General features: G+C 43.8%; 1 long non-coding RNA gene across 1 annotated transcript in view; it reads left to right on the top strand.

Annotated features, from left to right (window-relative positions):
* Positions 1-4,479, top strand: part of LOC122456703 — a 41,433-nt gene extending 36,954 nt beyond the window's left edge. Inside the window, exon 3 of the long non-coding RNA XR_006275708.1 lies at positions 4,350-4,479. This is a non-coding gene — a long non-coding RNA (uncharacterized LOC122456703). The remainder of the gene's footprint in view (positions 1-4,349) is intronic.
* Positions 4,480-13,396: the final 8,917 nt, after the last annotated feature.

The following is a 13,396-nucleotide window of genomic DNA, read 5'->3' as shown; positions in this document are numbered from 1 at the left end:
CATGCTTAAATGCTTTTATTGACTTGGGACTTTGGACAGTGAAACTAAACTGCTAGGTCTTGCTTTCCATTTCTGGGGCACTTTGCATAGTGCAGCTCTGTCTGGACTTGCAATGCCGAAGAGGAATGTTCAATCCAAAACCACTTAACTTGAGAGCTCCAGGGACTGTCCTTCCTGAGTGTTTGGAAGAACCAATCACCTAGCAGATAATGCTCTAAATGAATAATAACCTGGGAGTGAAGTTCTGGCCTCACTGATGTTAGTGACTCCAGGATTTCACTCTGTGATTTCTGCTTCTCTGTTAAACTCTCTTTATTTTATTGTTACCTGTTTGTCCACTTCATCTGCCTATTGTGTCCTGTCTAATGTCTAGATCAACAGCTCTCTATGGCACAGACTGTCTCCTATGTTTCTTGTCTGTACAGCACCTGGCGCAACAAGGACATGATCCTGGACTGGGGCTCTTAGACCCTCCCAGAATAATGAAGAATAATAAAAACATTGCTTATTTTAATCAATAAAGAAAACCCCATTCAAACCTTTGAAAATAATAAGAGCAATTTTCTAATCTGGGTCCAAAAACTACTTGATGTTCATTACAAAAGAATAGATTCCTTAAATGAATGAGCCAGCTGGCCATGCCCCTTCCCAAGTGGGCCTTCTGCTGCTTTGATTTTCACCAGGCCTGGCCTTTGTGCTTCCTTAAGGTCGTCAGGTAGCTATAACTTTTTTTTAACTGCTGTCATAATTTTAAAAAGGTGCAAATAAGTTTTTTGGATCAGAAGCCTGGCTGGTGTTTTATTAGCAAATGCGGACCAAAAACTCCCTTTTATTTGTATATCAGGCCCTGGGAAAAAAATCTCAATAAAATAAAAACAATCTGTATAAATAATAATGAGGGTCTTATGGACCGTTTTGAACTTTCATTGCCTGCAGATACAGAATGTGGTCTCCCACTAGAGGACATGGGAGATATAAATCTAATATTACACCTCCATGGCATCTGCATGAGTGTGTAAAATCTAGTTATTTACACTGCATGCAAAGCAGAATCACTAACCTACCAGCTGTATCCGTGGTGATGACACACTTGGAGCTTCAGCAGCTCCAAACAAGATGCAGTTCTGTACAGAGAAAGCGGCTGAATGTGCCAGCTTAGCTTACTTTATTTTGGAGCTGAATGTTAACACACCTGTTGGAAATTGAATCCAACACAGTGCTGGGCAACTGGGGGCACAGCAAAAGGCTGTTCTGTTTACGATCAGAGGGCTGCTGGCTGTTGCTCTGCGGAGACTAGCTACATTTTAGGGCCGTCGAACCAATTATGTTTTTCCTAGCCTACTACCAAAAAGTGAACAGGGAAAGGTTTGCACCTTTTTTAATACAAGAGGAAGGCTGGGACAGTGGTTATGAAGTTGGCCTGGAACTTAGGCATCCTGAGTTCGATTCCCTACTCTGCCCCAGACTTCCTGTGTGTCCTTGGGCAAGTCACTTAGTCTTTGTGTGTCTCACTTTCCTGTCCTTAAAATGGGGATAATAGCACTTCCCCGCCCCACCGAAGTGTCGTGAGGCTAAATACATTAAAGGCTGTGAGGCATTCAGAAAATGAAGATGTGGGCCAAGTCATGCAAAAAAGCAAAATGAGGTATTTGAGGGATCAGTCAGGACTTCTGATGAGTCCACCTACTAAAGCTTTTAATTACTGGTGAATTTACAAAAAGCCTTGGTCTTCTCACCCAAAACTGTACAGCCTTGAATTTGCTGATTTACGGTGGGAGTTTTCAAAGGCATTAAAAGGCACCTAGCTCCCATAGACTTTCAATCGGAGCAGGGTACCTAAATCCAATAGGCCTCTTTAAAATTTACTTGGCTTGGAAGTTGTTTGCGGAAGGGTCCATTTTTTAGTTCTGTTTGTACATCCCTTAGCACAGTGGGTCCCGGGTCATGACTGGGGCTCCTAGAAAAATCAATAATAAATCTCAACCATCCTGCCTGTATTAATAAATCAGAAGTAACTGATGCTGTTGGGAAGCTGGGTATGGTTTCCTACCACTGACAGTTGATTGTTACGGCTGACCTTCCGTTAGCATACAGCGGTTTATCTTCTGATTACAGCATGAGTGGTATATTAACACATGCGGTACTAATCTGTGGAATGACCTTGTCTATATCAGTCTCTCGGAACTGGAGAAAAGCCCCTTCCCCCAGCCAAAATGCCAGCTCTGATCTGATTGCCTGTTCCTTGTGTGTTCTTAATACAGAATCCTATTTGTTTGATGCCCCAGTTGTTTAGGGTAAAAAAGCTATTGGGCAGGGTTTGCTGGGTGGCATTTTGATTGGCTTAAAGGGGGCTAGTGACAAAACGTCTGTGTGATTGCACTGCAGCCTATAACCACATTGTTACAATATTTAGCTTGAAAGGCAAAGCTTATGATGACTAAGCACCTCCAGCACTGCTGGGCACTCTGAGCTGTTGCTGGGGGAGGATGTGGGGGGAAAGTAGGGCTGGGAAAACTGCCGAAGCCTTCCTGTGTCAGTTTTAACACAGCACAAGCAAGCCAGAGTGAAGCAAGTCTGTCAACTCTCCTAGCTGACAGGGACCTGGAGGGCACTGAGAGGCAGCAAGAAAAATGAGGGACTTTCAGGGGCAGCTGTGTTTTACTAACCCAGTCATAATGCCCCTAAAAATCCTTATTGTTCTTGCAATGTTCAACTAGAACCTCCAGCACTGGGAGGCCTTGACGAGGTAAGTATCAACCCCTGGAATGAAGAAATCTGGGCATGTGGTTGTTTGTGTTCTCATTTTAAAGCATACTGTCAACTAGGTTCCTGTTTGAAATGCAGGAGGAAGGGGTCTTGCAAAAGCAAATCTGGATAGGAAAGTTGTCATGAATTGTCTTACAGAAAGTATATTTTATACTCAGAACCCGAACAACAATAATATTGTGCTTACAGCATAAGAGCAGGGAAGTGAAACTGATGAGAAACTAAATTGAAACTTGCTAATCTATTTTTCCCCTTGACTAAGTGGAGTGAAATGCAAAATACGAGCAAATAGCATAAAGGATTAATAATACAATTGCAATCAGATTTTCAAAAAAACCCTTTATTTTAGTAACCTTGATGTTTATAAACTCGGGCGTGGGGGGGAACCCCCAAACCTGCAAAGACTTACATCCATGTTTAACTTGACACACTGTAAGTCATCCCATTGACCATTCACAGCACATGAAATTATGTATGTGCGTAAGTCTTTGCGTAAGGATCGGTGCCATAAGTACTGGATATTCAACTCGGAGAAATTGGCATATCTGCATTGACTGCAACAGAACTGGGCTGCTTAAAGCTAGCTGAAGATCCGGACCTTAAATGTTTACAGATATTTAAATTCAAATAAACCGTGTGTTTGCAGATTTAAATGCCCAATCCTGCAAATACTTGTGCTTGTGTCCCTTTATGAAATTTCAAATGAATGTGCTCCTCTAACAGATTTCGATTACCAGCCTTTAAAAAAAATGTCCAGAACATACAATATTGCTAACACCCCGCAGAGAAATGTGTCTTCACGAAGGAATGCAGCCTCTGGTTGCTTTTCTCCTGTTTAATAAATTATACACATTTCAGTGATTCCCTTCAAACTTTAACAAACTCAGAGTGACACTTACAAGAAACCAGACTGAACAAATGCTCCCCAGTCATCTGGAAGGATCATGCTCCTCAGCCAAAAGGAATCCGCCACCAAGCCATTCTTCCTATGGGGTGATGTGCCCCAGCCCTTCCTCCCAACCCCTGGATCTGCCGTCCATACTGAAATGAAAGAAGCTGACAGCGCAGCCTGGTCAGGGAAAGTGGGGGAGACGGAAACATTCTTCAAGATGAACTATTAATTGGAAGTAGAAGTCCTAGGTGCAAATTCGTGAAGAAATCTAAATAAAGGCCCCGATTCAGCCAGGAACATAAGCCCGGGCCTAACTTTAAGCACATGACTTGTCCAACTGAAGTCAATGGGACATAATTATGCCCATGCCTAAGAACTTTTGGGGCTGCATTTGAAAATCATTGGGAGTTTTGAGCTAAATTTCAAGGAAGGCAGGATCAGGACCCTGGTGACCTGGGGCCTTAGGGCGAAGTTCTGGCCCCATTGAAGTCAGTGATACAATTCCCTTAATATTTACATTCCCTATATACGCTTGTTGGCAGCCCAACTTTTACCCTGCGCACTTCCAAGTGCTAACCCGGAGTCAGACCTTGCGTAAAGGAAAGATTTCTAGCACGTGCTTTATAATCTGCTCTCCTCTTGCACAGGTCCATGAAATCTAATTTGTTTTATCCCCTTTAATGACCCACAGGGCCCCACTCCTGTGAAGTTCCACTGGAGACTATATAGGACCTTCACTGCTCACCTGGCCTAGGAAGGCTCTTTCCACAAGGCAGTGCTTCCCTTTTGCTGCTTCGAGTGTACCTGAAGTTCAGTTCCAGCATTGAAGACGCAAGCGACAGCGCGTTTGAAATGAGTTGATACGTGTAATAACGTTAATCCTGGACCTTCCAGGTCAGGGCTTGGCCACAATGCCAAGTTTGGGCAGTGGCTCCCTCGCTGTACCCGTCTCTGGACAGACAAGCTCAGTCAAATGTGAATTCAGTTGAGTTCCACAAGGAGGCAGTTAATCACATATTCATGAGGAAGGGTCATTCAAGTCCAGAATCTTGTCTCTGTACCATACAGTTCAGAGGAAGGTGGAAGAAACCTCCTAATGGACAAGTATGGAATTACCTGCTTATAAAGGATATTTCTTGCTAATCCCCATGCTGCCCCTGTTGGTCTACACCTTGAGACAAGAATCTATCTCTTATATTTTTACCTTAACTGTGAATGTTTTCATTATGCACATAATTCACTATACTTTTCTGAATGCTGCTAAACTCTTGGCCTCAATAGCATCTTGTGGCAATGAGTTCTACTAGCTAATTACCTCTGGCAGGGACGACCAAACTTACTGACCTTCTGAGCTGCATATGACAATCTTCAGAAGTTCAAGAGCTGGGGCACATCTGCCGGGGCTCAGGGCTTCAGCCCCACTTCAGCAGGTGTGCCCTGAGGGGCTGAAGCCCCAAGACCCCCCCCCTTCCCCACTGGGCAGAAGCCCCTACCCTACCACTCCACTGCAAGACAGAGGTCCTCAGCTCCCCCAATCCCAGTCAGGTAGGTGGAGAATGGGGAAGACATGAGAAGTCACACTTTAATGTGACTTCTTTAATGTGACACTTTAGTGAGCCACACTTTAATGGTAAAAGAGATGTGAGCTGTGGCTTGGCCACCCCGATCTATGGTATATAAAAATGTATTTCCTTTTCTCAGTTTTAAATGCGTTGCCTTTTGAATTCATTGAACAGGCCTTTGTTCTTTTATTATGAGAGTGGATAAACAGTGGCATCTGATTTCCCTTCTCGATACCATTCATTGTTTTGTATACCTCCCTCATGTCCTCTCTTATTCATCTCCTCTTTAAATCAAACTGCCCCAATCTTTACAGTCTCTTCAGACAGAAATCTTTCCAGGCCTCTGCTCATTTTCGTCCCCCTTCTCTGAACTACTCTGTTCCTGCTGCATCCTTTTTGAAATCAGAAGAGAAGGCAATATTTGCAGGTGAGGATTTCTCATTGATTTATAAAATAGCATTATAATATTCTCTGTATTATTCTCCATTCAATTTCTTATACATTCTAATGCTTTACTTGCATTTTTGACCACTTCTGTGCATTGAATAAAGGTTTTCATTGAGTTCTACAGTGATTGCCTCTTGCCATTTAAGCTTTTTGAAAGTCCATATAATTTATGTCAGTTAGTTCTTCTTTAGCCACTAGAAGCCTATGCCATGCTCTAGTAGATTAGAGATGCATGGTTTTCCTCAGCATTAACCATGCAGGTTTGCCCCTATTATATCATGTTCAACAATGTGTTTTATAATTCTGTTTTTACATATCATTTAAATCCGTTTACCTGGTTTTGTGGTAAGACTTACCACTCCGTTATTCTAAGGATCACCCTGAGCACCTTTCTTAAAAATAAGGACATTGCTACCTTCTAGCTGATTTTAATGAGGCTGAATATTTTTCATAACAATTCAGCTCCATCATTTCATTCTTTCATTCCTTCTGAATTATTATTTGTACTACAGTGGTGCCTAGAAACCCCAACTGATATCAGGGCCCCATTATGCTTGTAAATACACATAAGGGCTTGTCTACATAGGGAAGTTATTTCGGAATAAGACAGGGTGTGTATTGAAAGTGTGATAGCTATTATGGAATAAGATGTCTACCTGGGGAGCTATTCCGGAACAGCAATAGTAGAATAGGTATGGGTAAATTTCCCTGTATAGAAAAGCCCTAGAAGACAATCCCTTCCCCCAAAAGAGTTCTCACTCTAAATAGAATAGACAGACCAAGGGAAGGAGAAAGAAAGGCTAATTATCCCCATTTTTCAGACTAGGGACTGATGTATAAAGAGATGTAATTTTTCCAGGGTCACCCAAGAAGTCTGTGGTGGAACTAAGAATTCATCCCAGAGCTATGGAGTCCCAGTAGAGTGCCTTAACCACAAAATCATCCTTCCTCTCTACTGCCTGTGCTGGGGACTTGTTGCTCTTGTAGTTAGCAATTTGATTCAGCGCTTCCTGTTTTGACACCTCCAATATCTGACAATACCTCATCCTAAGAATCCCTAGGCACAGAACTCTCTTGATTTACAAGCATTTCCTCCTCTAACAACTGCAAATGTCTTCCCCTGGTACCGAGGTAAGAAGGAAGGGGCTGCCTGTTTTCCTTGGCAAGGCCTGTGGTTGTGATTAGCTTTATCTTTCTGCTTTGATTCTTATGTGTAGCACAGAGAGCATTAGCACACTAGTAAATAGGCTGAAGACTAAAAAGCTACTCCAGCAGGATATTGTTAGTGCTGAAAACAGGAAAGGCCGGTCATGGTTAGAAACATGGACCTTTTTTATTGATTGTTTTGAGTTACTGTTTTTATGTTTTGAAGCATTTTAACACTAAAGGAGAATGTTTATATTTTAAAATAAATCTTTTTTGTAATATTTGAAGGACTCTCCCCAGCCTCCCCCTTCACACTGCAAAGAGAAAACATTCCTGGAACTTAAGGCCAGGGACCATTCTGATCATCTAATCCGACCTTCTTCATCCACACAAGCCACACAGTGCACACACCGGCTATGTCTGCACTTCAGTGAAAAACCCATGGGTGGCCCGTGCCAACTGACTTGGGCTCGCAGGGCTTGGGCCGTGGGGCTGCTTCACTGGAGAGTAGACTTCCAGGCTCGGAGCTTGGGCTCTAGGACCTTGTGAGGTGGGAGGGTCGCTGAGCCCGGAAGTCTACACTGCAGTGAAACAATTACACAACCCGAGTCCCGCAAGCTGGCACGGGCCAGCTGCAGGTGTCTGGCTGCACCATAGATACACCCAGTGATCGTTGCCTTTGGCCATGCAACGTGGGCTTGAACTAGATTGTGCCTTTCAGGAAGACCTCCAGTCTTGGTACAAAGACGGTGGCAATCTGTTCCAATGGTTAATCATTCTCTGTTAAAAATGTGCATCTTATTTCTTATCTTACTGCAGACTTCAACTTCCAGCCATTGGCTTTTGTAATATCTTTGTCTGCTGCATGAAAATTTCCCTTATATCAAATAGTTTCTCCCGATGGAGGTAATTCTAGTCCAATCAAGTCACCCCACAGGTAATAGATACTGAGGAAGCTGAATAAAGCCTCTACAGGGCCCCCCTCCCCCAAAACCTTTCTCGGGCATGGTCAGTTGTGCTGCACATACCAGCTAGACGAATTATGTGGCTCTCACTCCTGCCTCTGCAACGCCTTCCTCCAGAGCAGCAGGTGAGGCCATGCTAGGTTCATAGTGGATCTTCCTTCTTGTGTTATGGGCTGGCAGCAATTATAGTGTTCCTCACTCCCTGCTGCTCTGAGCCATGCTGCTGTGGTATTTGGGCCTCCTGTGTGTGGAGGACCCAGATCCCTATAAGCCCCCATGGCCTAAATTGTCAAGTGACTAGAGATTTTGGGTGCCTCGGTTTCTCAGTGCCCAACTTAAGATGCCTTGAAAGGGTTTGATCTTCTCAGTCATGCTTGGCATTTTTCTGAAATCCAGGCTCCTTTAAGATATTTCAAGCTGGACACACACAAAATGGAGGCACCTAAAATAGCTGGTCACTTTTGAAAATGCAAGTCAATGTTTGGGTGGGAAACAGCTGTCTGAGGGGGGCCGGTCTGAACCTGTGGAATGAACCCCCCCAGGAGCTAAGGACCATCGGCAACCTCCCCACCTTCTGCTCCAAACATGAGGCACACGTCTTCGACCTGCCAAGCAGCATGGACGTTAACAAACAAACCAACACCCATAAAAACCCCACGAAAACAAAACCATGCATTGCACACACAATTCTCCCCTCCTCCACCCCCCAACAGGAGAGAATGAGAGAGACCAAACCAGGCCTGACAAAGGGTCGTTGTTTCACTTCATACCCCACTGGAAGGGGCTCAGATAGGATGGTGCTGTGTGGCATAAGAACCTATGGATTGTGGAACAGACTTGACTCATGAGCAAAGGTTTCAGGATGAGACTCCAACCAGAGAAGAATTAGCATGATGTGTTTCAAGCACAGCTTGAAACCTAGCTTGCAGGGTTACCAGCTGAACTGTTCTGTAATAGTATCAATTGCCACCAGTTCACAGCTCTCTTTTGTGGTGCATCCAATCAGATAGGAATTGTACATGAGCCACATGATGTGAATTAAACCAGTGGCTGCAGGAAATACCCGAATTTCACAGCCAAAGCTTCTGATTCTGTCAATGGAACTCTTTGGTTAGCTGCGGGAATGCTTAATAAATAGCTGTTCAGAGGAGGAAATATGGTTATTAAGGAGAACTTAATTTTATTAGTAGTTTAAACACGTTTTTCTGGGGGAGATGGATGAAATCCCAGTTGTCCAAGACTCCCTTTAGCAGATGATGGTTGAGATTTTTTTCTTCTTTCTACATAAGATCAGAGCTGGTAGCGTTAAAACAGAGACTGTTTACAATGTGAGGGAGTTTGGAATAGGAGCTAGAAGGGGAGCAGCAACCTATGAGTAGGAGGACAGTGAAGATTAGGCCAAGATTTTCAAGAAAGCTTTAGTGATTTGGGATGGTTCCGTTATTGGGTGCCCGACTTGAGTCACCTTGCAGGGCAGATGTTCAGCACTTTTTTTAAAAAATCAGGCCCCTTTAAGGCTCTCAAGTTAGGCACCGCAAATCACTGGTGGCTTTATAGGTGCTGGAACTGGGGGTGCTGTCATACCTCCCGGCTTGAAGTGGTTTCCAACATATACAGTGTTTACAGTTTGGTTCAATGTCTCTCAGTACCCCCACTATACAAATTGAGTAGCTTTAGAAAAGTGTGGCCCTTACTATTCTAATTATACTTGGTCGTGCTTCAGCACAGGGGGCTGGACTAGGTAATTGTGCGAGGTCCCTTCTAGCCCTACATTTCTATGATTCTGTGATGATCACTTTCCTCTGAATCCTTGAGCTTGAAGAAATTCCATTCCAGTTTCACTGTGGCTGGTTACATCTCCCCAATATGAATGCCAAGCAGGGATAAATTCCCAGGTAAGACCGATGTCCCAGAGTTTGATGGCTGCATTATAAGCTACTTTAAGAAAAAAAAAATCAATCAATATGCCATGTCTCCTGAATATTAAGGCTAAAAGTGGAAGGGATATGGCATCCCAAGGTAACTAGGGCAGTCGGTGGTAGTGGATTAAAGGCTGGATTCTGCGGCTTGTAAATTCACCTGTGAATGTTTGTCAGTGAGACCCTCTGCGTATGAGTTATGGAGGCTCCAGGCAGCTTTCAGGAGGAGCCTGAGCCTTTCAACGGGTCTCCCCCTAATAACTGCCTCTCGTCTCTGCCCAGACTCCCCTGTAGATAGGCATGAGTGGCATCTTTGCTTAACCACGGTGTGTTACTGTATAAAGAGTGGAAGGATGGAGATTCAAGGCAGCAGCATTCCTGGTTATAAATAAGGGTGCAAGAATTTCTAAGGAATGGGTGAAGGAGGCTTTTATTTGCCTGTAGTGGAGGGGAAGCCAGTGGCGTTTCATCTGCTTTCACCCATTTCAAGCCCCTACTCTATATTGCTGTAGAAGGAGAATCTGAAATTAGTGAACTTTTTTGCAGAAGCTGGATCAATGATGTGTTAGTCTGGGTAGGAGATTCTCTCTCTCTCTCTCACACACACACACACACACACACACACACACACACACACACACACACACACACACACACACACACACACAACACCTATTACTTGAGTCCAGCCTCTTTAAGTGCAAATGAAAGACAGAGTCATCAGTGATTCTGTTCTCTATGGACTGCGTTCTATAAATGTCCTTTTAGAATATGCTTAATTTCTCGTCTTCCATGGCTCTATGTGCTTCATGCTGCTAGTGCCCCTGCAATAGCAGCACAAGAACATAAAAAGGCCATACTGGGTCAGCCCAACGGTCCATCAGGCCCAGTATCCTGTCCTTCAACAGTGGCCAATGGCAGGTGCTCCAGAGGGAATGAACAGACAGGTTATCATCAAGTGATCCATCCTGTCACCCAATCCCAGCTTCTGGCAAACAGAGGCTAGGGACACCATCCCTGCCCATCCTGGCTAATAGCCATTGATGGACCTATCTTCCATGAATCTATCTAGCTCCCTTTTGAGCCCCGTTATAGTATTGGTCTTCACAACACCCTCTGGCACGGAGTTCCAGAGGTTGACAGTACGTTGCGTGACAAATGCACGAAGGAAGGATCTCAAGGAGCTTTACAAACATTAATAGATTAAACTTCATCTCTGGGGTAGCTCCTTTTGAAGTCACTGAAGTTCTACCACAGGGGATTTGGAACCCAACCCTACCCTACATAGCCTGCGATCCACATCCTCTCTGCATATATTTATTTGCATGAGACCTGTGGATCCTGTGTCACTATGTGGGCTCTGACTGTCATCATGAGTGGCTTATGGCGTTGTATCTACTCTAGGTTTTCTGGGCTGGGGAATGTTGTTCATGCTACTTACAGTTTTCATGGACTTCAGGAATAAGAACTTGTAATTCAAGCCGCAAGGGGATGCGTGGCATATTTGACCTTCAACATAAAGGAAAAATTAATAAATCATTTCTCGCTAGCGCCTTTCAAAGGTGATTTCTATCGTAAACTTCACAACTAAGCCAAACTGTGTTTCATGGTCTCTTTAGTAATGGCCAAATCCTCTGAGGCGCTGAGTTCCCTCAACTCCCAGGATCTTGTCATTGAGGTCCTCAGCTATTTTAATCACCCCTGCAATACACATACACAGAGTTCCCATTACTGTCAATGGCATTTGCCTTCCACCCACATGGTTTCCCTTGGGTGAAATGGAAAGATATTGTTTCCCAATGAATATCACTCTGTTAATTGGAAGTGCAGACACTTGATCTCCATAGGCTTGCCTCACAACTGTCATGGGGCATAATCTTTGCACAGCAAGAATGATACTATCCTTGCTGCCAAGCAAAAGATCAGTACAGAGGGCAACAGGCTATTATGACATGACTATTTAAGTCCTCTCATTTCCATAGGCTGATGGCCAAAAGCTGTCCTGTGCGATGTAGATTTGGAGCGCTTGAGCTAATGCACTAAGAGCAGCAGTGTGATGGTAGCAGCAGCTTGGAATATTCATCAACTATACACCCTGGGCTGGAGGTTGGGAGAGTTTGTATTGAGGAGGCGAGTCAGAGCCTGAGCCACCACAGCCACTCTGCTATGTTTAGCATGCTAGCTTAAGCAGAGTGAACATGGTTCTGGGAAGCCTGTAGACATAGGCTGCAATGTTGCTATAAGCTGAGCGGATGCATGGTGTAGTGCTTAAAGCACAAGGCTCGGCATCAGGAGAGCTGAGTTCTAATCCCTGTTCTGCCACTGGCTTGCTGTGTGACAGCAGTAAATCACTTAACCGCTCGGAGCCTCGCTTTCCCGTTTGTAAGATGGGGACAGTACTGCTCGTCTGTCTCACAGGATGGGTGTGATGTTCAATTCATTAGTGTTTCTAAAGTGCTTTGAAATCCCTGACTGTCAGGTGCTAAAGAAGGGCAATGGATTAAAGAAGGGCAGAAAATTTCAGCTGAAACAAAGCCTGGATGGAAAAGTGATTGGAAGCTGGCAAACATGTTTGTAAAAACATTCCCCATTTTCCAACCAGCTCGCCAAAGCATAAAGTCTTATGGAAAGAGCAATGTGCTTTCAAGCCACCCTTGTTACCGAGAATTTGCACTGCATGATCATGCAGTATTTTTTTTTTTTTTTTTTTTTTTGCTGTGCTGTAGAGCGGGGTTGCCATCCGATAAGCAGAGTGACATGGATGAAAGAGCAAACCTTATTCCCAGTACTGTGCTAAGTCCACCTGTGTGACCATTAAAGATGCCCATTGCGGCAATAAAGCAATGTTCGTTTCATGTTTCGTAGGTAGCCAATGAGAGGGGAAAAAGAAAAGGACACAGCTGGTAGGGAATGTTTAGGTTTCTGAGGGTTTACCCACATGGGTAGTAGGGTAAAAACTACTCTATGAATAACCTCGGTAGGCGCTATTTAAAAAATCAGCATTTGTCAACAGGTACCAGAGTTATAGTCCATTCCAAATACAGTGTGAAAACTGTGGTTTCTCATATCCTATTGTGTAGTAACTTTTGGAAAATAGTGAGTCAACACTGTTGCTGTGGGCTGTTAAACTAGCTGCTGTGTTTCACCCCCAGGGATGGTTGCATTTCAATAATGAACTGCAATTTAGCAATGACTTTGTTACCAATATAAACTGATACAAACATGATTTCGGATTATCTAGTATGAAAAGCACTGGAGAAAAGCCATGTAAAGGACAAACAAAAATTGACCTCAATGAGCTAAGGAATGGGATGGATTTCAGTGTTAAGAGGCCCAAACTAATAACACCTAGCAGTTCTAGCTCATCTGAAATTGAAGATATAGGAATAATGCATGAAAGGTCCAAAATAGTTACAAACTGCAAGACTGGCAGAGAGAAATGTTTATATTTGTTTTACATTTACATTTAAATTCTTCCAAATTCTGTTGGAGCATTTTCTGCTCTTCCAGATGTTTCCTTTTCTTTTAAATACTGAGCCATCGATGGACCACTAGGATTTAGTTTGGACACCTGGGAAAAGTAAGGTAGCAACCGGCTGTGTCCCTCTCAGGAGCGGTTGCTACATTATGCAGCTGACGGCCTGGCGCAGGCTGTAGATTAATGCCTTGTTTTCTTTACTTAACACTGTTATGGTTTTG

This window comes from Dermochelys coriacea, chromosome 14 (genome assembly GCF_009764565.3).
Source record: "Dermochelys coriacea isolate rDerCor1 chromosome 14, rDerCor1.pri.v4, whole genome shotgun sequence".
Classification (NCBI taxonomy): domain Eukaryota; kingdom Metazoa; phylum Chordata; order Testudines; family Dermochelyidae; genus Dermochelys; species Dermochelys coriacea.
This window is presented reverse-complemented; position numbering and strand designations above follow the sequence as displayed.